The sequence below is a fragment of the Abramis brama genome, assembly GCF_963993115.1.
Source record: "Abramis brama genome assembly, chromosome: 8".
NCBI classification, from domain to species: domain Eukaryota; kingdom Metazoa; phylum Chordata; class Actinopteri; order Cypriniformes; family Leuciscidae; genus Abramis; species Abramis brama.
This window is the reverse complement of record NC_139970.1, coordinates 23,156,934-23,183,397: the sequence shown is the minus strand read 5'-3', so window position 1 is coordinate 23,183,397 and position 26,464 is coordinate 23,156,934. Positions and strand designations below refer to the sequence as shown.

Here is a 26,464-nt window from a genome sequence, read left to right as displayed (position 1 = left end):
ACTCCAAAGAGAAAACAATCAATATAACATAGCAAGTTATTGACCTGTGCATTGTTCACCAAAACTGCAAAAGATGCAGTTTTCTCAGAAACGGAGGTGGCTTGTCAACACGTTTGCGTGTTGTCCAGCAGCTTCTAAAGCTCCCTCATAAACAACAAATCAGGCAGATGCCGAGGGAACCGTGGAAACATTTTAGCAGTGGAAACATTTTCTTGCAATGGATCTTGCTTTCACAATATTGTGAAGACGCTGCCTTTGATCTCTAGAACTAATGCCGAGGGCTTTACACTCGCGGAAGCCGACTTTGCTCTGTTCTGTAGCTACCGATACTTTGCTATCCCAGTCTGTTGCTATTTATATAGAGCAACACTGCCAGCTAAAACAGTATTCCCAGTTGGCCCTATGATAGCCTCTCGCTTTCTGCACTATCCCTATAAGTATAAATTAGGGATGCATAGTTCGATGTGTAGTTGCTAATGGCCATACCGCCACACTTTATTTTTCCCCATACCACCCCCAAGACCTTGGTAATGACACAAGCTCCCCAATTTCTTGGCACAAGGCATTTGGCTCGTAAACGAGTGCGAAGGCAGCGATAGTCATTATTTCATTGTTTGTAGGCAGGCTATGTGTTAATTAGATGCAAGGCACTGCAAATGTTAAGGAGGATGTTAAGAGCCATCACCGGGCACAAGCAGCCTGAAGTAATGATCCACCAGGGGAGAATTTCCAGGGCAATGTGGGAGCGTGCGAGTACCAACTTTAGAGAGCGCACAAGAGGGGATCGGTCTGGAAATATCCAGGTTTTGGAAGGCAGACGGCCTATTGCTATCACCATAAACAAATGCTGCTCACAGCGGTTGGGCCGTGTACCTCTGGAGAAGTAGCTGCACATCTGCCAGACTCCAAAAATTGCAAGTCATTTTCTCATTGCGCAGATATAACTCGAGGTCTCTCAATCTGATTTGACAAGAGCTTCAAAGCTGTCCACCAAACTGAGACAACTATCTTAAACGTACTGTGGTTTGAATCAAATGCGAACAGAGACTCTATTTTTGTATGTAGGTGAAGATATTAATGGTGGAGTGATGAGATTCAGTGAGAATAAAGATAGTTGTCATGCATGATGTGTCTGAGGTTTTTGGTCAGCACAGCACCCAAAGGATTCAGTCTGCTCTATGAAAAGACACATTGGGCACAAAAGAGCCCTCTTATTCCCATAAGTCTTATCTCTTTAAGTTCTTAAACTGAATGGTTGTCTGTCACTTCTGCATTGAGTGTAGAGAGGTGAAGATGCAAAGGAGGACGCAAACCCCACCAAACCTGACAGGGATTAGGAACTTCAGAGGAATGGGGCTAATGGAGGGATGAGGATGGAGAAAAAGAATAGAGCAGTAATTGTGTGTCCGTGTATATATATCAAGTTTTGACTGCTTTGTGGGCACCAACTGTCCCCACAAGGACAGTACAACCTGAAATAATATTACTTAACCATATTAAATAATGTCTTGGTAAAAATGCAAAAAAGGTTTCTGACATTTTGTTTTAGGACAGAGAAAATATCATTAGAGCAACATTAAAAAATGATAGTAAATGACAAAGCCCCAACATAAAAGAAAAACAAGCATGTGTGTTCGTACAGGGATAGCATAGGAAAATCATGTAGTAATGATCGCATTTACAAGACAGTGCCAGTGAAAAACTTCACGAGAATGGCGCAAGAAGAAAACAGTATTGATCATAATAAGTTGTAACTGTAAATGCTGACTACCAATTTAATTTGCACATATTTTGTATAGTGTTGAAGAAAAGCAGTAATCTTGCCAGGAAACCCTAATTAATTAGCTGACAGGCCTGTCCAACCAAACTACATTTTGCATGTTTTTCAGATGCAGCAGAAAATAACACACGCAGAGAATCAAATATACACCTAATGCACATAGTTACAACTAATTCCATTAGCTGTTTTGAGAAAGCCAGAAAGAGAAAGATATGAAATTGCCCAGCATATCTATTGTAGTAAGACCAAAATCATTGAGCGTACATAGTGTGATTGCATGATGGGAAAATGAAAGCTGGTTGTTGATAATGGTAATGCATCTCTATGTGGGTGTTCTTCTGTTTACACATAATTATGGAGTGCCAAAACTGGCAGTTAATAATACGGGTAATTAACAGATGCTAAGATATATAGCAGGCAGACAAACATTAAAAAGACTAACTGCTTTACTGTAGCTATTGCCTGAATACAAAGATTTTCTGAATACAAAGATCTATATCCACACAGAGGATGCATTTAAGTCCAGTTTTTAGTTTTTTTTACTTCCCTCTTCCACTTGACGAAGTTAAACGCACTTCAAAATGGCGGAGGGGATTCCCTCGAGGGGAAGTGCTAAGGGAAGTTTATGAGTACATGTCTAAAAATGGAGTTAAAGATCAGCCAGACACATCAGTAAAGCCTGCTTCAATGGCTGCGTTCCAGTCCAAAATTGTCATGCCCTTCACTCGCTAACTCCCCTCCGTCTCGTTCACTCGGATGTACGTCATTGCTTACGTTGCACGAGTGCCCACTACTGGCGGAAACTGAAACGTCCTAAGCCCTTGATCACTTGGAATCAGCTATGGAGTTGATTTTATTTATTTTTTAAATCCCTTTAAGAATTTGTTTAATGCAGCATCCAAATGTATATAGGTGTGTTTGGGTTGTTTTAAATAAAAAAAAAATATAATTAATATATCAGAGTTGTTTGTTGTGGTGATTAGACAAGATATGTAGTGACGTCACAATCGTACTGCATTGTGGGACATATAGGTGAAGTAGACTCGCTCCCTCTGTCAAAATCGAGGGAACGAGGGTCTGTCCATATAAACTTCCCTCATCCACGAAGTGGAACGCACTTCAAAATGGCGGCAGGGATTCCCCCGAGGGGAAGTTTGCAAGTGTGTGTCTAAAAGTGGACTGGAACGCAGCCAATGACACCAAACTTCAACTTTTTCTTGAACACCAAATCAGCATTTTAGAATCATTTCTGAAGGATTATTGCTTTCACAGGAACAAATTACATTTGAAAATAAATTAAAATTATTAAAATATATATATATATATATACATATATATATATATATATATATATATATATACATATATATATATATATATATATATATATATATATATATATATACACACACACAATATTATTGTTTTACTGCATTGTTGATCAAATAATTTAATACATAATGATCAAATGAATCTTCAATAATCCACAAATGATTCCAATAGGACCTTAATATCTCAAATCCAATTCCACCTTGTCAACTTGGCCTAAATCCTCAAATCTATAAATGCATTTGACTTGCTAAAATAATATGCCAATAAATGATGCAAATTAATTACTGATTACTGAATTACTGAACACTTTATTTCAAGGTGACGTAGTTACATTGAACTTACTCAAATAAGAACTGAGTAATATTAATTAACTACATGTACTTACTATAGAGTAACAGTTAGGGTTAGGGTTTGGTTTAGGGCTAGTTACTTGCAATTATGCATAATACTGTTATTATAATAGTAAGTACACATAGTAGCATGTAACTACGTCACCTTAAAATAAAGTGTTACCCTGATTTGTGTTCTGAATATTATACATTGTGCCTTAATTTGTTTCCAAAAAAGAGTGCATTTGTTGTATTACTGGTAAAAAAAAAAGACAATTTAGCCTTGAGAATTATTCAATATTCAATAACATCTAATCTGGACAGACATATACTTCCAAAACTACAAGCTTTAAGATGTTTTCATCCTGCTTCCAAAGCATTTTGACACTAACATTACTTGCGGCACCCAATAAGATCAAGAGCTCAGGGATGAAAAGCAATTAGACAATAAATGAGAATGTGGTAGAATGCAGCCGCTAAAAAATGATTATTCTCTGAGCATCAGGGAGCTCCGTTGAGTGTCTATGATCCTGAACTAATAGAGGTTACGGACACAAAGGGCTTTACGCAGTTTCCAGTGCATAAAGGTGACTTTTCCCCAGTGTCTTGACTGCTGAATTCAGTGTCAGTGGATGGATTGTAGGGCCTTTGGCTTAGGCCAGGACATCCCTGAACCAATAAGAATCAATAAGCAACTTACTTCACAAGGCCCCGCAAGATCAAGTCTCCACCCGCCTTGCCATTAGCATGCCGACGTCTAAGGTAGTGGGGGAGTGATGCAATTGAAATGTGTGGAGCAGACTGCAGATCTACTCATGCAGCTCTGCTCTCCAGGGTAATTGCTACCAAGACACCTAGCACAAAGAGATCCACACACAAATACAAGCACACACTACTGTTCTGTTCCAAAGTCTAGTAAGCCACCAAGGTACTGCCTACATAGACAGCTACCTACTAAAGGCCCTTGCACACTGAGTCCGAAATGATCGCATGCGTTTTTTCGCTTTCGTGATTCGGTGGCTCTGAATTGTCAAAACACCATTCAAAATACTTTCTACGGATGCGAAAAACGCAGAAAATCAAACCTGATTCGATTTTTTTTTTGACGAACGAAAGTTTCGGAGGCAGTGTACAAGCGTGATTGACATAACGTAAAGTCGTATTTATTTTTTAACGTGAGAAAATTTCGGACGCGAATTTCGGACTCAGTGTGCAAGGGCCTTAATGCAGCATTTTAATGATCATGGAACCTAATAAGTGACCAATTTGGACACTCTACATGCGCAGAAACACTAATAGCAACTCTCAAATTATATCATAAAGACTGCTAGCTAACACTGCTAACTATATTTTAATACAGGAGCTTGGGGGTCAGCAGAAAGATTAGGAGAAAAGAAAAATATCTAAATGTTTTTTTTAGGGTTCGAGCCATAGCCGTGTGGGCAAGTGCTCCAACATGTGGTGCAGTTGCACTTTGGGCAGCCTGAGTTCGAGTCCCGGCTAGAGGTCCATTCCTGGTCCAATTCCCCTCTCTCCTCTCTTGTCTAAATAAAGGCGAAATATATATATATATACTGTATATGTACTGTGTATATATATATATATATATATATATATATATATATATATATATATATATATATATACATATATGTATATATATATATATATATACATATATGTATATATATATATATATATACATATATGTGTATATATATATATATATATATATATGAATTATTATTATTTATTTATTTTAAGAACTTTAAAGTTAACATGTTAACATTAAATATGTTTTTTTGGGAATTAAAATTATTGTAAAAAAAAAAAATGCTTTACAAATAAACCTGAATTAAAACGAACTCTGATATTACTCTGATGGTGGGCAGAAAAAAATATATAGCAGCCTTTATATTTTAGAAAGGGGGTGTTTTTGTATGAAAAAAAACCTCTGCTCCAAACAGTGTTAAAAAATATATATTTCTCCATACAATACATTTTTAATTAGACTATTTGTTTTTTATTGATTTTTTGTATTAAATCAAATATCCCCATTTATAAAATCAACAACTTTTCTCACCTTGTCCATTTATTTTTTCACTTAGCTCAGCACAATGTGTTCTGGTGCTCCTTTTAGGACTTATGTAATGCTGATGTTATGATTCCTTAAAATGCAGCCTCCATAGGCTGCTTACTAGGTTTTAGAACTGAAGCATCATGCATAAGGCAAGGCAAGTTTATTTATATAGCACATTTCATACACTATGGTAATTCAAAGTGCTTTACACAGAAAGGAATTAAAATAATCACAAAATAAAAGCAAGGAAAATTAAAACAGTAATAAAAGTAATTAAAAGAGATATAAAAATGATACAGTTATAAAATGAATTAAAAGAGTAAAAAGATGATAAACACAAAGGCTGTACACCATACACACACACACACACAATGCCTAAGGCTGTGTGTCACAAATCCATCATTTAAAAGAGGTTGACCTTCATTTTATGTCTCTGGGACTCCCCTGATCTGTTGGTCAGAGGGCATGATGGGAACTGGGGAACTCTGGCCACCATGACTGCAATCTTAATGTTGCTAGGCAGCACATCTCAGCCTAGATTGACACACACCTACAGTACAGCTAGAGTGAAACCACCCCACGCCTCCAGATCCCTCTGCTATTAATTATACAGGGCTGGCGACAGCGTGCCACTGGCAGGCCGACAGCACGCTGGACAAACGTGATCTATGTATCGGGAAAAAGTGACGCCACCAAAATAATTCAAATGCAACCTTGTGTGTTAACTGTAAAGACCTAGAGATTGCTCTGTCCTGCTTAATTCGAGCAGAAAATTGTGTTTGATAAGCTAATTGTGTAGGGAATTGTTGATGCATTAAAATAATCAGTATTCAATAGTAGTATTCAATATAACAGTTAGTTCCGGTCCTTGAATTTGATTGGTGGAGCAGCATTCCAAAAGTGCTGATACACAGTCCAACAGCACTGGGACTTTCACTGTTCTTGACAGACTGTATAACTAATAAATGCTGAAATAAAAAATATAGTTTACTATAGTATTCATCTAAAATAAAATAAATAAGTGAATCAATGAATAAATTGTTTTACATGCTAAAAGTGAATTCAGGCATTCCTTGAGACAAGAATTCAGACAACATTATAATGTACCGTATTAAAAACTCCACAGTATTAATTACTAATGATAACATATATCCATGTTGTTGAATTATTTGAGTTTTTAAAGATTAACATCAAGTGAGTGTTAGATGACAGCAAACAATCTAAAATGTAAAAATATGAAACATGAAGATAAACAGTTAATTTTTCCAATATTGTCTGATAATGAACTAAGTAACTAAATATATAATAACTAGCCAACTAAATTGAGATAAAAAATGATTAGGCACCACAACATTGTGATGCACAGTATGAAAAATGTATATTCATTTTGAGATTTGCTAAAGATTGCTTTTAACAGTGTTGTTAAATTATTAATGTTTTTAAAGATCAACTTAGTGTGTATTAGATGACGGCAAAGGCCATTTTTACATTTTCTAAATGTAAAAAATGGGGACATGAAAAATTAAATATCCAATATCGCCCAATACTAATAATTTAAACTTCATTCTTTCATTAATTAATATAGAAAATCAGCCATTTAAAATGCTAAAAATGAATTTAAGTACCACATTATAATGTATAATAATGTATAGTATTAAAAATGTGGGGTTACATTCAACAGTGTTATTAAATTAAAGAATAAACATGATTTTAAAATTTTACTTTAAGTACATAATCTAAATGTAAGAATAGATGACATTAAATTAAAAATCAAATATTGTCAGAGAGAGAGAGAGAGAGAGAGAGAGAGAGAGAGAGAGAGAGAGAGAGAGAGAGAGATCAGCAGATAACCAATTTGGTACTGACATATCATGCATCCCAAGTATCTATCGAAAACACTCAAGTATTATGGCGATGAGTTCTGCACTTGCAAAAACCATTCAGATTTTCTTCATAAAAACCTTCAGGCTTCAGAGAAATTATCCCATCTCACAGATTTATGAGACAGCTGGGGGTAATATATCTTCACATCAGTAGGTTTCATTTAAAATGATAAAGCAATCTGTACCTTGTACGCACTACAGAGGCAGCAGCACGTGTATAGGAGGCCATTAAAATGCACAGGAATCAGGCTGGTCAGTTCAGCTGTCATTGACAAATAGCTTTCCACATGCCTATTCCTTTCTTTTGTGTCGGCTAAAGCATCCATGCACAGATCCATTACAGAGAGATCTGAATATGTACATACGAAGCCTTCGTCTTCCTTTCATCATCGTAGGGTAACGAGCAAAGCTATGATTCACAGACACACGCGCGCGCGCGCACACACACACACACAGGAGATTAAAAAAAGACCTTATGAGCAGCCTTTTTAGTTTGGATAGAAAAAAGCAAGTCTTTCAGTTCAAAGAGACATTCAAATGTCCTCTACTGGTCAACAACATCCTTCAGAAACACAATTAATCACCATATTCATTTTGGTTGCTCTGTGTCAGTTCCTAATGCTACTTCAGGCCTCTTTAAAACAGTCTTTGAGATTCAGACGCCATAAACAAGCTCCCAGATGACATACAGTGCACTCAAACTTCATCAAGAAACAGTGGGAAAAAGGGAAAACGTCATTTCCTGGTTTCTGATGAGACCACACTTATCTGTACTTACACTTCAACATGCTCCGATTGTAAAGGTCATCAGAAGTTTGGGAGAAGACATACTCAAGCTAAGAGTGGGCTACGTAATAACCATCATTTTCATAAAATTGCACGTTTTTCCAACGACGGTTTCAGGAGGAACTTCAGAAAGACGCTGAGAGACTTGAAAGATGTACAGTCCTGCTAAAGAATATATTCACAGATAATGGCTTATGTTCTTTCAAAGTTTCTCTCTTGTCTTGTCCTCAGCTGGCTGCTGTGATTTTCAGATGAAGAACTGTGACGTTTAGGAGAAGCAAATAAGGAAGGAGAGCACGATCAGATGACTGATAGAGTGAACAGTTCAATCGATAAACACTGGAGAAGGTGCGCAACACTGTTTGCACAGAAGCCAGATGGAGAAAGCTGTTGAAACCTCATACGGGCTGAAATCATGTTCCGGGCCACCAGGGACACATCGTTTTTATCTGCGAGGGCGGGGGGGGTGGTGCGGACTCTGGCTTTCCTGGCATTCCTCGCCCATTACTGACTCACAGAGGAACCCGTCTGCCAAGACCTTAAATGCTCCAATACATCTCAGCGATATGCGTGCAGAGATGTGTTCAGCATTTAATTCGAGCATTAATCAATTGCTTTCATCAACAGACGAATGAGATTTTGGGTGTCATGAACAAACAATGGCGAAAAAAAACAACAACAAATGGTTTCCACATGAGATGTATTTCAATTAAATTACAGCATGCTTTTGTATTAAGATCAAACACTGTCTTGTTTCATTGTTTCATGCTATGCTGTAACTTCAATCACTCTGTATGTGCTTCAGCAAAAGGTGGAAACCAACTTGAACTTAAAGTTGTACCTTTACCAGAAGGATTGATAATCAATTAACAGACAAAGACAGAAGAAACAGACGATTTTACTTGAAAATTATATTGCTCAGATGTTTCTCCTACAATACCTTAGGGGGGAAAACATAAATGAGCAAATTTTGACATACAGGTAAGAGCGTAGAGCCATAAAAATAATGTGAACAGAATAACTCGGATTGTTTGGTCTCAGGAAAATCTGATGAGATTTGGTGTCGTTTCTATCATGGATTAGAAATGGTTCAAAAAGTGAAAACTGAAGCAGAATGTAATAGAAAACATGCAAAAAAAAAACCTTTCAATTGTTCCAGAGTAAAAGCCTTATTTTTAAATGATGGTAACTGTTAATAAAAAATAAAAAAATTCTCAAAATATTTTATGAAACCAAACACCAAAGATCTATTCACAGTGAACTTAAAGAAATGCATCATTTTTCTATATGAATTCGCTTCCTGTGATGGCAAGGCTAAATTTTCAGCATCATTACCCAAGTCTTCTTCAGTGTCAAATGATTTGCTGATTTGCTGCTTAAGAAACATTTCATTTTCAATGTAGAAAAGTGGGTGAAAACAGAAAACATGTTTTGTGGAAACTTTCTTTGAATAGAAACCTGAATTGAATATATTGTGACATTATAAATGGAACATTTATTTACTGTTTTTTTATTTCATTCTAACTGGTATTTTAAAAAGAATGTTGGGAAACACTTGTAAAAAATACTGTTCCTACTCAGAATGAACCAATGTTTCTAAACCCTGGTTTGTATTGAAATCTCTGGCTTGTCATGGCAAACTTTGGTAATTTGGTGAAATTGAACGGAGCAGTGACATGTCAAAATCTGAACCTCTAGAAGAGAAAACCATGAGATTACAGGGTCTAGGGATACTTCAGCAAAAGTCTTGATCTTGATTATTCTTTATTCCTACAGACTCTGATCTATACATTCTCTACACTGCAAGCAAGTTAAATTACCCAATGTGACTAAACTAGACCGTTTCCAGTATAATCACTGAAGCGATCTATGCCGCAAATCACACTCTTCCACTGTAGACAGCTTTGTTGACTATAAGGGAAGCGCTCTAGTTTTATACTGATGCTGGCTCTCGGTGTTAACGGGATGTTAGAGTGATTCACAGCCAGTCTCTGTTGCCACAGCACAGTTAGGCCCTGAGCTCTCCATCTTATTTATATGAATGATTCAAGCCTACGAATATGCATCAGTCCACACCTGCCATAACTCTGCCTGATTCTCACACCTGAGACGCCTCCAAAAATGACTGCAAAAACAAGCAAGCAGCAATGAATACAAGCAGTGAGATACACCGTTTCTCAATTTCAGCTTTAATTTACAGCTCCGATCAGACGGAAAACAAACGGCACGGACGGATGTATATCCACTAACTCTGAGAGACAGGAGAGCTGAGCTGTGCTTGGTTAATCACAGTTAGAGATGGCTCTCAGGAGGGGAGGTACGTCTAGGTCTTGGTTGGCTGAAAGTCTTGCAGATAGAGATGATCAAACGTCTGATGGTTGATGCTGATCAAGGTGAAATGCTGCTGCAGAACAGAGCTCTTTCTCCACATGCCATCACGTGTATAAATTAAATACAAGACACACAGACATTACTTATGGAGTGTGCAGACCAAATGGTGCTATTTTCAGTGGTGAGTTGAATTTATTATTCATCAGAGAAAGAGACCGTGTGAAAAAGATGACTAAAGTATCGACTTCAGCGCCTGTTTGTTGTCAGAGTTGCACATTTGCATCAAACTTGCAGTTATTCTGCCACAAAACTAATTTGCATGTGAAAAAAACCTCCAAAAGTTTGCAGCATCTTCAATATTTTAAAGAGCAGAACTCCCATTATATCTCAACACAAACAGGACATGTGGGTTGTACGCAACTCTATTTGCTGCCATTTCCATGTGTTGACTTAACTAAATAACACAAAGCAAATTCCCGTCTGATATTTTGATATAAACTTTCCAGATTTGTGTACTCTGGAGAAAATGGGGCAAAAGCAATGCAGGTAATAGATTGCAAGGCTTTCATCTGAATTCCTACATGAAGTATGAATAATACTTTATCATCCTCTTCTCAAAGTAGGGCAGGTAAGCGTCAGTGAGTCATGGAAGTTCAAAGACATACTTCAACATCCAACTCTTGGGACAAAAATATAGCAAAAAAAAAAAAAAAAACAGCTCACAATATATCTGTCGATAGGTGAATTTTTGTAAATATTCAGCATTAATGCTCCATGCATTGACAGTTAAATGACAACTAATGACAACCACAGTCAGCTTTAAAAAACACCCTGCAGTAGACACACACCTTCCCACACTGTTGTCTCCTTCACACATAAAGGAATTGATCAGTCTAAGCACACCCCCTTGAACAAAAAGATGTGGGGCTGGGACCCTGGAATGAGCGAGAGCCGGCAGGCACAAAACAGCGTTTATTGTAGTCAGGAGAAATATAAAACATGCCGATTGCAGCGAAAGTCAGCACAAATCCCACAGCTGTCATTTTTACTTCAAGATTGCAGCATCTGAACAGTGATTTACCTGGCCGTGGACCAGACCACCTGAACTGGCATGTCTTTTGAGAAAACACAAAGTGACTCCATTCATTTGGAGCACTCCTTTAGTTATAATTCATACACTCGAGAAGAGCAGATCTCAAAGCTGCCGGTGTGACTCTCTCCTCTCGTCTCATATCAAAGTTTCCGTAAAATAAGCTCCAAGCCGTGGCACTTACATAAGAACATCCTCAGTTTCTCAGAGTGTACCTCTATCAGGAGAAACTCACATCTAACTCCCACAAAATGGAAAATCAGACACACTTTAATGAGCATTCAGGCATCCTCTGCTAATCTACAGACAGCGATGTAACATGCAAGTCTTACCTATGCTGATGCTTCCCGTTGACAGCCTGCAAAAGCAAGCAGGAGCGCGAGAATGTGTGCGTTCGGGAGAGAGAGAGAGGAGATAGCAACTACCGATGTGACAGCGCACAGCTCATTGCGCTCTTTTCACTGAGGGTGCTTGAGCTTGCGGAGGTGGTCCCTCTCACTCCTGTGACATCTGCTTCTCTCTTTAAACTCATTGGCTAAGAGGGATGATTCCTATTTAGCCAGCCCTGCTCCCCTCAATAACCCCCTCCCCTTCCAAACAATCTCTCTCTCTCTCTCTCTCTCTCTCTCTCTCTCTCTCTCTCTCTCTCTCTCTCTCTCTCTCTCTCATCTTTTCTTTTCCCTTTATGTTCTTTTCCTCATTTTCATCTAAACCCCGGTTCATCCCTGCTGTCAGAAGCCGTGGCACACGCTCGGTAGCCCCTCATTGAAGTGCAACACTATTGTTTTGGTCCCTTTTCACTGCCTGTCTGCATCCATAAGTGTCTTTTCGCTGTCACACTCTTTTTATGTTTCTATAAGGTTCCTCCACAATGCCTTGAGATCCTTTCAACGCTGACTTCTGAATAGAGGTTTGTTTTGAAAGTGGAAATGGCATAAAACGAATGTGGATTTAATTGTTCTAAAATGTTTTTGTGCACTGCAAACATCTTTTAAGTGTCTTTTTGAAGCATTATAATTTATTTGTGCCTGCTGAAATTGTAAATTACCACATAAACTATACTTACAGGAATATTTATAACGGCACAGATGCACAAGTGGTGACATTTTAATGTGAGGTGTATTTATTTTTAATGGAGCTGACAGCACACAAGATCTTTCGATGAGCAGTGCTGTCCATTAGCTCAACAGGACATGCATTAAATTCACTGTACATTAGATGTGCATTAACCTCGATGAACATTATACGCCACTGAGAAGCATTTTCAGTTTCAGTGTTACAATTTAGTTCAATTTGTGGTTAATTATGATTCAATGCATGAAACAATTATGAATAATTGCATTATTGAGGCATTACCAACAAGTTCGATACTCATTAAGATACTGACATCAAATTTATTGTAAAAACAATTGTGCAAGTAAACTTTTAAGTGTGGGGGAAGGTTAGTTAATTAGTTACAGAAGTTTGTGCAATTAATTTGTTATATTTTTAATCGATTGACAGTCCCTACAATATGCATTACATATCAAGAAGAAACAAAGAATAACACTGATTTTGAGCATAAATTAATTTTAAATTTAAAACACTATTGCTCATTTTGATTGCATTTTAATTTAGAATACATTAATGTTAGGCTAATTTATAAAACTACATTATCAAAATGTGCAAACATCAACCAAGATTGATAAATGATGTAATGTTTTGTTGTTGTATTGTTCATTGTTAGTAAATGATACCCAATGTATTATAACATTTCAGTTACACTTTACAATAAGGTTCAGTCCATTATAGAATGACAGTAATGTAGAGCAGTCAAATGTTCTTTGAATATCTCATTTGAATTGGTTTCAAATGCCTCAATATTCGACACCAGAGATTTAATGATTTTAGAGCAATCGTTAAACTAACCATCCACTTTTCTTGTACACTCAAATGTAGGTTGGACATTCTGCCTAATATCTCCTTTTAAGTTCACAAAACAAGCCTAAAATGACATGAAAATGGGGTCTAGTTTTGGGGTCATCAATCACTGTTTGAGCCATCTTATCGGAAAGGATTCAAGAGGTACTGGATACCTATAACAGAACGAGAATACACACCATTAGCATCACAACCAATTGAGGGCTTCATAATATAATTAGGAAATTTCCTCCACAGGCTTTCAATTTTTCCATGACTAGAGTTAGTTCAACACATTTTACTGGCTGAATTTCCTGGTAGACCACTTTTGAGTATAAAGGCTGAGTGGGACAAAAGCTGTCAGTTCTGGTAAAGAAATCTAAAGGCTTCTAAATATAGCAGAGCACCAGCAGAAAATAATGCAGAATGCTGAAGAGTCTAGAACTGCTCCCTAGGGAACAAACACTACATCCACTAATGACCTTTATAGGAAATCACCATATTTAGACCAATTTAGAGTAAGCTATTGAAAGAGAGAAAGGGTTAGAAAAAGAAAGCATTTGATGTATCTTTGTGGTCAGATTTCTTCAGTATACCCATTTGCATCTAGTCTGGGAAAAATCATGTAGTACATTAAAGTAGCATAGCTTTCCAGTTCAGAGTTTCACAAACAACAACTGCTATAAGTCATAAGAGGCTCTTTGATCTGCCCATTGTTTCTCATTTCGTGAGTAACACAGTAATTGGCAAGGTTGGCGATAACCCCCTTGAACTCCTGTCACTGTTGTTTGATACCCATCTGCTCTTTCAGACTTTTTTGCTAAAGAAAAATATGCTGTGCTATAATTGGAACCTTCTCCCATGCCTTAGGAGGCTTCAACTTGCCATTTGCAAGTAGGACATGTCCCGGCGCCTGTTTGACAAAAGCCAATAGATAAAATGTAGAGGCGGTCGGACGTGCTGGGTACTGCCCAGCCGTGATTACAGTCCAACTCAGCAAATTAACAAGAAGCTAAAAGAGACTACATGGCACATGCTCTATCATCTATTACCAGAGTGTGTTGCTTTATGTGCAATAAGAATCTAAGTTTTAGTACAGAAACATCTCAGTTCCTATTATATCCTCTGTTCCCTGATGGAGGGAACGAGACGCAGTGTCGATGACTGACAGAAGGTGTCGCACTTGGGAGCCCCAAACATCTCTGATACTTTGAGAAAAGGCCATTGAGAATTGGCGAGTGGAATTAGAATGCCACTCCTCCAGACATATAAAAGGGCATCACTCATTCAGTTTTTTTGCTGAAGAGCCGAGACAGTGTCCCGGCCATTTTAGCGGGCAGTTCAGCATTGTTGCAAGAGGGACACCAAGTCTTGTTCACTCCATCAGGGAACGGAGGTTACAATAGTAACCGAGACGTTCCCTATCTGTCAGTCACTTCGACGTGGTGTCGATGACTGACACTAGGGGTCCCCCGGTGAAAAAAAAACACAACAGATGAACTGTGTTATGAGGTTTTTGCGGTGCAGATGTCAGGTAACAGGCACACTTGCAACATCGTAACCTACCCAATGTAAGCCATGTAGTCCTTCGTTCCACATGGGGACAGAGAGAACAGTGCCAACCATGTCGCTTCAGTCTGCCTTTTTGACCTTTTCTTTTCTTTCTTTTAAATAAAAGCTCATAGCTGTGCAGATCAGAATTAGCGCTGGGGAAGTGCTCTTTCTCCTAGATAGGAGAAAGAACTTGACGGTGACCACATACTGCCCTAGAGCCCAGGAGAATGCAAGAATGCACTTGTGGAGTGTGCACGCACTCCTAAGGAGCACGGCACGCCATGGGCCTGGTATGCCAAGGCAATTGCATACACAATCCAATGGGTCATCCTCTTTTTGGAGACACCCTTCCCCTTTTGCTATCCCCCAAAACAGACAAAGAGCTGCTCAGAGCTTCTGAAGCTCTGAGTCCGGTCCAGGTAAACACACAGGGTGTACTAGCCACCGTGCTTGCAAGCTCACCACTTGGTCCCTAAAAGGGGTAGTGGGAACTTGGGGCATGTAGCCTGAGCAGGGTTTCAGGATCACGTGAGATTATGCCGAACCGAACTCAAGGCACATTTTGCTGGCAGAGAATACCTGCAGGTCCCCAACCCTCCTGATGGAAGTGAGCGCGGTCAGGAGTGGCGTCTTCAAAGAGAGGGCACTTAGCTCTACTGACACTAAGGGCTCAAAAAGAGCACTATGTAGGCCTAGAAAGACTACATAGAGATCCCATGTGGAAATAAGGCATGGCCTAGGAGGTTTTAATATCCTGATGCCTCTGAGAAACCTAATTACCAGGTCGTACTACCCTAAAGACTTACCATTCCACTCGTGAAGTGCAGCTATGGCAGCCACATACATTTTCAAGGTGGAAGGGGACAGCCGGCCTTCAAACCTCTGCAGGAATGAAAGCCCTGACTCGACTGCACATCTATGTGGGTCTTCCCCTCGGGAAGCACAACAGTTAGCAAATAGACTACACTTCAAGGCATAGGCCCATTTCATAGAGGGGGCTCTAGCCTGAGTGATGGTATCTATCACCACTGGTGATAGCTTACTCAAGTCTTCCGCATCCCGTCCAGGGGCCAGAGATGGAGGTTTGAGAGGTCTGGGTACATCTGCCAGATTGTGCCCCGGCTCTGAGAAAGAAGGTCCTTTCTCAGGGAGATTTGCCAGGGAGGGGCTGTCGCAAGGAGCGTGAACTCTGAGAACCAAGTCCCAGTAGGCCAGTACAGCGCAACTATCAATACTTATTCTTCATCCTCCCTGGATTTGCACGAAGTCTGTGCAATCAGGATCATTGGGGGAAATGCATACTTGCAATGGCCCCTTGGTCTACCTGCGCTTTGCCAAATCGACTCCAAATAAGCTGAACCGCATTGGGATGGAGTCTCCATTCACCGTGAAGCGTAACTTGTCGCAAGAGCGCATCAGCTACGAAATTGACTTTGACTGAGATGTGAGTGGCCCACAGCGACTTTAGTCACGGCTGACTCCAGAGGAGGAGATGGCAGGCTGTAGGGCTGTAAGGGCTGTAGAAACTTCATCTCTGCTGTAGGGACAGGCTCTAATGCGTCCTTTGCCAATAATGCTGCAATTTCAGCATGCCTTCGCCAATAGGACTAGACTGCAATTTCAGCATGCAGAGAACACCGCTGAACCTGGGCGGGTGCCTGGTGCTTTGAATTGTGTAGCTGAGTCTGACTGTATTGATGAGTTTGCACGACATGGTGGCAAGTGCTAACCAAGTCTCCAAACTTCAAATTCACCACCTCTTGGGAAAGAGCACTTCCTCTCACCTCTGGGTAGACCATCTCTTCAAAGCCTTCTTGGGGTTCTTAGCGCTCACCTGATGAGTGGGCTGTGTCGCCTTCCTGAGGGTTGTGGCCGGGCTGAGGGCTCAGGCTGCAGCGGAGCTAATGTGGCAGTCTCCGGCACTGATGTCTACGGAAGTGGCAATTCTAATCCTTTCAAACAGCTATAATTTGTGCAATAATTTCGTGCAAACACCACTTGCCTTGGTGTTTTATTGATGTTAGACGCACACTGTATAGGTAACTATAAATGTTATTCTTTGCCCAGTTCACCAGACACTTACTTTTATGGGTTTTACTTTTCACTGAGGTGACTCTCTCTCTCTTACACAACATTGCCATGGTCATGTTCTCGCAATGAGGACATGAGCCATCCACAAACGCTGTCTCAGTGTGGGTTAGAACCAAACACGAGACAGTGATCATAACCATCCAAGGCTGAAAGATATCGACCGCATACAGAATCATACAGGCAGAAAGGCTTCTTTAAAAAGACGCTCTCTGTCTGTGTAGAGGAAAACTGCTCTCTTAGAGGAAATCTGCACTCTTATGTTGCTGAAGCGCCCAGGGGAACTCTATCTGCGCTTATCCATGCACTGCTTGGAGACAGACGGCTCAAGTGCGCCGTAACATCAGAAACTCGCTTCTTCCAAAGGTGAATGAAAATAGCTCATCTAGAGATGACACTCGCTTGGTTCCAAAGAACAAATCTGAGTGAGCGATACTCCCTTTCATACCCGTATGTCTGGGGGAGTGGCATGCAAATTCCACTTACCAATTCTCATTGGCCTTTTCTCAAAGTATCAGAGGTGTTTGGGATCCCAAGTGTGACTCCTTGTGTCAGTCATCGACACTATGTCGAAGTTACTGACAGATAGGGAACTACAGTGACACCTCTTAACCTCATAGCACATTTTGTTGCACATTTTGATTATTTAAGGCTCTTAAAAGTGCTCTTAAAATGGAATATGCTAGTGTAGGACTGTGCATGTTCTCATGGTGTCATCAGCGAGTCAGCACTGTAAGCACCCCATCATTTTCCTATAGCTGTAGAGAGAATTCACTTGGTATTTCAGCTCAGGTGAAAGCTCAGCTCTGGCTCAAAAAGTTCTGCAAGCCCATGCCCAAAGATGGCAAGTCCTGATAAACTGCCACTGAGCTGAATGAGAATTATAATGCATAGAACATGCTTTTATTTATTTATTTGGCAAAAGAAAATTGCACCCCGGCTACAGTAAATTTGGGTTTATGTGTAAATCACAATTCTGTTGTTGTTTATGCATTCATACATTTTCAATTTTCTTCTGCTATGTAAATAATTCAGCATTTTTCTTTAGCTTATTCTGTTCATGGTAATATGAATAAGTTCCAATGATTGATTTAATGGTCATTTTCTTTTAGACAATAAGCAACTTTTGTACAGTGATGGGACACCACTTCATGTCATATGTTAAATAATTCACTCAAAATAAAAATTCTGCCACTATTTACTCTACCTCATGTTGTTTTAAACCTGAACACATTTCTTTCTTCTGTAGAAAACGCGCTGCACTGACAGACGTTGCAGAGACACAGTGTGCAAAGTGAAGTTACTAACGGCACTTTGCGTTTTCTGTTCTTAAACCTGTCTCCAATAATTTTGCTACCTGAAGATATCATCTCAGATCACGATTCCCTTAGGGTACATCTGCGCTTACTGCAGTCGTTAATGCAGTGATGGACAGCTGATTCCTCGGTCGACTGGTGTTTGGATTTCATGTGATTTCTCATTGTGGTAGTGATATTATGATAACCCAGTTTCATTAATATTGATTAAAAGTAACATTAAGTAAGTGACGACAACGTTATGTGATCAAATACAATCCACTTGTTAAACCCGCTCCACAGCGCCACCCAGTGCATTTAATTATAACTGCGAAAAAAATGTAAATAAATTTTTTTAATTCGAATAGTATTTTATTTTTTGAATAATAATTACAGATCAAATATTCGAAAATTCGAATATTCGTGCACATCCCTATTAAGATGAGACACAATATTTTTAGATGTCAATATTTTTAGAAAATATTGTCTTTTATGTTCCATAGCAGTAATGACAGATTTTTCAATTCTGGCTAAACTATCCCTTTAAATCTGTCTCCTGAATCCAAACCAGTTGAGAACCACTGATTTAGAACCCAGAATGCAACACACTGATCTGAAGAACCCAAAATAAACATCAAGCGCTATAATGTCACCTCAGCTGTATATAGCAAAAAAAGTTCTATAATTTTATTATAGACAATAATACAATTCTACACTGATTTATAACACTAATTTCTCAGTGAGGATCCATATTCTCTCTACTTCCAGGATGGTTGATATGCAACTTTCATGTATCTTCACTTATTCCTATTGCTATAATAGACATTGTCATTGTGAAAGAAGTATTCAATCACCTCAGATTGCGCTCACAACGACCACAGATGCAGCCAAATTATCACCGCTGTTCTGCATCTTTAAAGTGTTTAAAGAATGTCACTCAATGTATAGATCAAGAGGTCTCTAGTGGATCACTGTCTCAATGATCATTAGGACAGGAGCAGAGGGGAAGATTTCACAAGATTTACGCTTAAATACAGATAGATTAACATAAAAAACCTGATTAAACTTTGAGCAATCAATGAGGAGAATTAATCACACTCAGTGAATCCAGTTAATGTGTAACATCAACCACAGTAACGTTCACCTGTGCTAGCTTTATAGTCAACCTCTCACATTCTGAGGGTAAAAGCGACATAACAGCACAATGGCCAGGGAAACCATTCTTCTATAATGCGAATTAAAGATGCCTCTTCCCTGCAAACACTAATAGCAACTGTTTCTTAATGTCTGTGCGTTTTAAGCAGGTGCTGCAATCCATAGACCTCCAGCTGTGACTCATATCACTCCTTCCTTTATTTGTGAGTCATAACAACTCCCTGTTTCTGCGTATGACACAACTACACTGAGATGAAGACATTTAAACAGAGGACGCCAGCAGAAGTCAGCAAAGGCAAGGAGTTGTTGTAAAATGTAAAAACATCTGTGAGGTTCAAGTACTTCTTCACTGACCCTAAATCTGAAATGTGTTCATGTTTAACTCATCACAATCATTTAGCATTATCATTAATGTTATTAAACTGGCCATTATTACAATGATTCATGAAAACAACTGACACTGTGGGTGATAAACTGACTTTGCAAGTCTCTTTTAATAAAACACCTGAGCTTGTTTGTCTATGTTTTAAGAGAAACACTCTCTGAGAAAGAATTATCGGTGAATTTATTCATAAATCACATCAGTCATTTGCACTCATTTGTGAAGTCATTTGTACTCTTTGCAAGGAGGAATTTTAAAAGCTCTGAAGCTCAAAAAGTATCAAAATATATTTAAAAATATATCCAGAATCATCCAAGTGCGATTAAACCATCATCTGTACAAATTTAAATGAGAATTTACAAGACTTTCCAAGTACCCCTTGGGAACATCTTAAATACACGTGGTTAGGAATCACTGCTCTTGAATATCCTGAATAACCAAATTAATCGACATCTAGAGTTCTTTATCTTGACAGCTAGAGAAAAAATAATAATTTTCTCAATCAAAGCCTAAGTGTATAAGCAAATCTTTCTAATTAAAGAATGCTCTGCTGTGAGCGTGATGAATAGCTTATCATTCATTGGGATATTAAACAAATCACAAAGCTGTTGACTTTCGCACAGCCATTGAATACTATCAGGGAGAACTGAATTTATCTTTGATCAGTATAGAGCAGTTTTGTCAGTCAGTGCTCAGAAATATTTCTTTCCTAAATTACAACACAGTGCTGCTATTTATCAGACTTACAGAATAAGTTATTTATAGAATAAGTGACCCATTTAAATGTGTGATTTATGTTTTGTCTGATATATATATATATATATATATATATATATATATATATATATATATATACACGTTTTTGAAAGAGTCTCTTATGCTCACCAAGGCTGCATTTATTTGACCAAACATACAGTAAAAACAGTGTGAAATATCAATTTAAAATAACAGATATATTTGAATATACTTTTAAATGTAATTTATTCCTGATGCAAAGATGAATCTTTTGTAACAATATAAAAGTATTTACTGTCACTTTTGTCACTTATCTTCGCTAAATAAACATATTAATTTATTTGAACAGTTTATTATTACCGGTTAATAATTTACACTACCATTTTTTATTTACTGTATTGAAATATAAATAATATATTTACTTGTTTTGCTGTAGTATGTTTGAAATTTTGAAATAGGCCTATAAATACACTTGCACCTCAGCTGCAGCCTGTGGCTTGTTGCATGCCAGATGGGACGGTCACGTATTGACCACACATTCAACATGGACTTGAGTCCATATCCAATCATTTTGGGCCGAGACATACCTGTGTTAGTAGATCTACTCACTGATGGCAATGAAAGCATTGGTAAGGAATGTAGTGTAGCTCTGACCTGGGCTAGGGCTCAGAAACAAAAGGAAGATGTTGAGGACCTGAGTATGTTACCTTACTTTGGGGCAGATTTGGAAGCTCAGCCAGGTAAGCATAGGAAATCGAAAAGACAAAAAAGACTAGAAAAACATTTTGCAGCAGCACCTGGTGAGGAACCTCTTGTAGAAGAGTGTGTGGGCCCAGTAGAAATCCCTCGGGAGATTGGGTTGTTGCAGCAAGAGGATTCAGGCTTAGGAATAAGTACAAGACAATGACTCGACATCTGGTAGTTTTCGTGGAATCTGATGTTTATTAAAGATAGTGTGCTGTATAAGGGGAAGGGAATAGATGCCAGAATAGTGGTCCCCCAGAAGGCAAGGGATATTGTGCTTGAGTTGGGCCATTCCATTCTCTGGGCCAGCCATTTAGGAATGCAAAAGACATCAGCTCGGATTAGCCGTCTTTTTTTTTTTTTGGCCAAATATGAATACAGATGTGACAGAATTTTGAAGAACTTGTCCTCAGTGCCAGAAGACTGCCAGTAGAGGTCCTCCTAGAGTAGGGTTGTGCCGATGGACGATATCATCGTCCATCGTGATGGCTGACCGACATCATGATGGAGAGCCACCATCGTGATGCCACGCCCCCCACCCTTGTCAGACCAGCCCAGTCTCACGGCAGTTCGTGAAAGGTCACGTAATTTAATCTATTGATTCGTGTACACCAGTGATTGGGAACCTATGGCTCGCGAGCCACACCTGGCTCTTTGGCAAAAAATCATGTGGCTCGCGAGGTCTCTCACCCTTTACCAACAAACGATAAAAAAAAAAATTAAGACACATCAACAGAGATCGGCTCTCTGCAGAAAAAGCAGCCAATTACAATTCCCTTGTTGTACAGCCTACTGAAGTTAATGAAAAGTTTATGATAATAATAATATTCAAGTTGTACCAGCAAAAGTGCATGTTCAGTGCTGTTCGTGAGTGTCACGACTCACGAGTCACCACAGCAATCAACTAACCACTTACGTTTCTGTGGTAAGTTGTAACCTACACCTCCTGCACTGGGATTCAAGCAGCTGCAGCTTGTTTAAGGTAATGGCGAAAATTCAATTTAGAACAGCAGCGAAAATGTAAAAGTATGCTATATAAACTTTAATATATCTTTTTATTGAAACGGGTGCTTTGCTGTGCAAAGAGACATTTCGAAACATTTCACCCGCTGGCCGCTGGTATTTTCACTTTTGCCGCAGAGACCCTTTATGTCCCATAAATGTGTCGTATTTTTGATAATCCACGCAGATTTCAGTTGACGATTCTGTTTAAAGTTATTAATAACAAAACATGAATGAAAGAGAAAGAAAAGAGCAAGATGTGCTTTTATATTGAAAATAAATATTAAAAGCGCGATAAGTCGCGAAAGAGAACTGAATTATACTGACAGGATGCTGTGCGCGCGCTCCGAGCGCAACACGGACAAGCAAAGTAGCCTTTGTCTTCAGTTGCGCGCCTAAATAAACACAGAAATATTTCAAAATATTTTTTTAAAAAAGGTCGAGTATTCCCGTAAACACAGTAGATGTAAGTACTATGTGTGTTCTCTCTCTCTCTTTCCGTGATGGTCAGCACGATTCCGTAGCATTAAGATCACTCCCAGTAATTGGTGTGCCATTTGAACAGTTAGGGATGGATGTGGTAGGGCCATTAGAACGAAGTAAAACTGGAAATCGCATTATGCTGGTAATCACAGATTACGCAACCAGATATCTTGAGGTTTTTCCTCTCAAGACAGTCAAGGCCAGGACAGTAGCAACATTTGTCTTATGCAGTTGTTCTCGAGGGTGGGTTTTCCCAAAACTGTATTGACTGATCAAGGATTAAACTTCATGTCCAAGCTTTTACAACAAGTGTGCCGTTTGTTAGGTGTCAAGGGCTTAAGAACCACACCTTATCACCCGCAGACTGATGGTCTGACAGAGAGATTCAATCAAACACTTAAATGCTGCGAAAGTATGTGAGTGAATCTGGAGCTGATTGGGATCAGTGGATTCCCTACCTATTGTTTACTTACAGGAAGGTCCTTCAGTCTTCTACTGGCTTCTCACCTTTGAGTTGCTATATGGTCGGGAGGTGCGAGGTCCTTTGTCCCTATTGAAGGACGGCTGGATGGGAGGCCAGGAGGCCCCAGAGACTCAACATGTTCTCTCTTATGTTCTCCAGATGCGGGAGAAGTTGAAGAGCATGACTCGGCTGGCCCAGTCAAACCAAGTTCAAACACAGCAACGTCAGTGGCAATATTATGATCAAAAGTCCAAGGACAGAAGTTTTGAGACGGGAGAAAAGGTGTTGGTAATGTTACCCAGTGAAACCAGCAAGCTGCTCACTAAGTGGCAGGGGCCTTTTGAAGTGGTCCGTAAGCTTGGACCTACCACTTATGAGGTTGCCAACTCAGGAAAGCGGCGCTCACGTCAGGTACTGCATGTTAATTTACTCAAGAAATGGCATGAGAGGCTTTCCCAAGTGGCGGAGGTGTGTATGATTCATCAGGTGGTGGACGAAGATGTGGAGGAACAATACTTGCCACTTCCTTCAGCAAACACTGTCGACCTCGATCACCTCCCACCCCTTCAATAGTCACAGCTTCAGAAGATTTGTAGCATAGGGGTGTGCCAAGAGAAACAAGGGCGCACCACTCTGATTCAACATGACATCACCTTGCATGAAGGGGCTGCCACTCGACGCAATTGCTACCGTATGCCTGAACGTCTACTACCTGTGTTGAAGGAAGAAGTGAATCAAATGCTAGCCATGGGTATCATTGAGCCGTCTAGAAGTGAGTGGTGTAACCCAGTAGTCTTGGTACCTAAAAAAGATGGAAGTCTACGCTTTTGTGTGGACTTCAGATATCTGAATTCCATGTCCAAATTTGACTCCTATCCTACCCCACGAACTGACGACTTGATTGATCATGCAAAGGAGCTGACAGCCTTTAAGACTCCCTGGGGGCTCTTCCATTTCTGTGCTATGCCGTTTGGCCTGCATGGGGCACCAGCAGCATTTCAAAGATTAATGAACCAGGTGCTGGTTGGGCTGGAAGAATACGCAGCCGCGTATTTGGACGATGTCGTCATTTTCAGTTCATCCTGGGAAGAACATATTGAGCATCTCAAAGAGGTGTTCCAGCGTATTCAATCAGCTGGCCTTACTATCAATTCCCGTAAATGTGCCATAGCCCAGAAAGAAACCGAATATCTGGGATATGTTATCGGCGGTGGTATTATTAGGCCCCAAATACAAAAGATACAGGCAATTCAAGACTGTTCCCTCCCTCAAACAAAAACTCACATGAGAGCATTCCTGGGCATGGTTGGGTGGTATAAGCGATTCGTGCTTCATTTTGCTGTTCGATCAGCCTTAACCGACTTGAATGAAAGAACTGTCCCGTCCAAATTTAGTGGACTGAGGAGGCTAAGAATGCCTTCCAGGACATCAGAAATGCCCTATGTAATGATCCAGTGCTGTCTTGTCCCAATTTTGAAGAACTTTTTGTTTTGCAGACTGATGCTTCTAATATGGGCGTAGGAGCAATGCTGTTACAAGGGGAGGTTGGGAATAGGCATCCAGCGGCCTACATAAGTCGGAAGCTGTATCCTAGAGAGGTGAAATACTCCACAGTTGAGAAGGAGTGCTTGGCCGTTAAATGGGCCCTAGACATGTTCAGGTACTACCTTCTTGGCCGAGAGTTCCTCCTTGAAACGGATCACCGGCCGCTGCAATGGATGGATCGTGTGAGAGATTCAAATGCACGAATCACTCGATGGTACTTATCCATGCAACCTTATCGTTTCATTGTCCAGCACATACCAGAAAAGAGTAATGCTACAGCAGACTTTCTTTCTTGCCTGCCAGCTTGAAAATGGGTAGGGGGGAGTGTGACGGTCACGGATTAACCACACATTTAACATGGACTTGAGTTAATAAATGCACACACACACACACACACACACAGAGAGAGACTGTTTACTGACATAAGAGTTTGATTATCAATCGAAATGAGTGAATGAAATACCAGTTGACTTTATGCAGTATTGTTTGTCCCATAATTTTAGAGGTCCGATGGGGAAACAGTGGTGGGAATCTTTGGTTCCACTAAGGATTGGAATCTACCACTTATTAATTGAGCATGGGTGTTTCAGGGACAATGCGCCCGAGTTGCTTCTGTTACTTCCTGTTCAATGTATTGTAAATGATATCAGCTGTTGCATAAGAGAGTAGATTATCTATTTTGAACAGTATGACAAAATGTTTCTTCTAGACTGTATATTTATGGGAAAATGTGTAAAGTGTTGTATGTGAGTTTGTCCCTCCCCATGGGTTAATGGTGCTGGCCGGCAGTATAAATGTGCTCGTCTGTGTTTAATGGAGTTAGTCTGTATTGGTTGCTGCAGTGGAGAGACCTGAGTGCTGCAGGTATTTTGTACTTGGGTGATTTGTCTTTTTTTGTGTTCTTTTTGGAAAATTTGCATTTGCCATCTAATTTGGATGTTTTTGGATAAGTTTTTTCCTTTTTTTTTTTTTTTTTCATATTTGGGTTAGGATTTTTTCATGATTTTGCACATTTGAATAAATATTCATTTGTACTTCAAACTTTGTATTCACTCTGCCTCTGTTTAATTGGGCCACCCATTTATTTGGTGTCCATTACTGGGTTCCTATTACACCATCATTTAAAATTTACACTTCTCAATTTCTCAGGTTTTAATTAACGGCGTTTATGCCTTTATGGCTTAATTTCCATACAATCTACTGTTAAGTGGCTCCTTCTGGCACTATTCACACTTTTTTTTTTTTCATGATATTTTATAGAGGAAACCAGAAGAGCGAAAGGTTGAAGGATATATAATAGCCATAAATTCATTTTACCATGGGTGGGGGTGTATTTTACAGGATAAAAAGAAAGCCTATAGGACCGTGCCCAGAAAGGCAGTTACTACTAATCAAATTTTAAATGCAAGTTACAGGATACTATTTAATTTGCCTCATACATTTGATTGAGCATCCCATCTCATTTTATGTGACATCTTGTAATGAGACTATAAATCATAAAAGCTTCA

At 39.4% G+C, this 26,464-nt stretch overlaps 1 protein-coding gene across 2 annotated transcripts in view; it reads right to left on the bottom strand.

Moving 5' to 3' along the window:
• The window catches only part of thsd7ba (thrombospondin, type I, domain containing 7Ba), a 300,128-nt gene that overhangs the window by 197,356 nt on the left and 76,308 nt on the right, over positions 1-26,464 (bottom strand). Inside the window, exon 1 of one of the 2 annotated variants that reach the window (XM_084123089.1) lies at positions 11,944-12,071. The exons of the other annotated variant lie outside the window; for it this stretch is intronic. The gene's annotated coding sequence lies outside the window, so the exon portion shown is untranslated. Of the gene's footprint in view, positions 1-11,943; positions 12,072-26,464 lie in introns of those variants that run through there. 2 annotated transcript variants of the gene reach the window in all.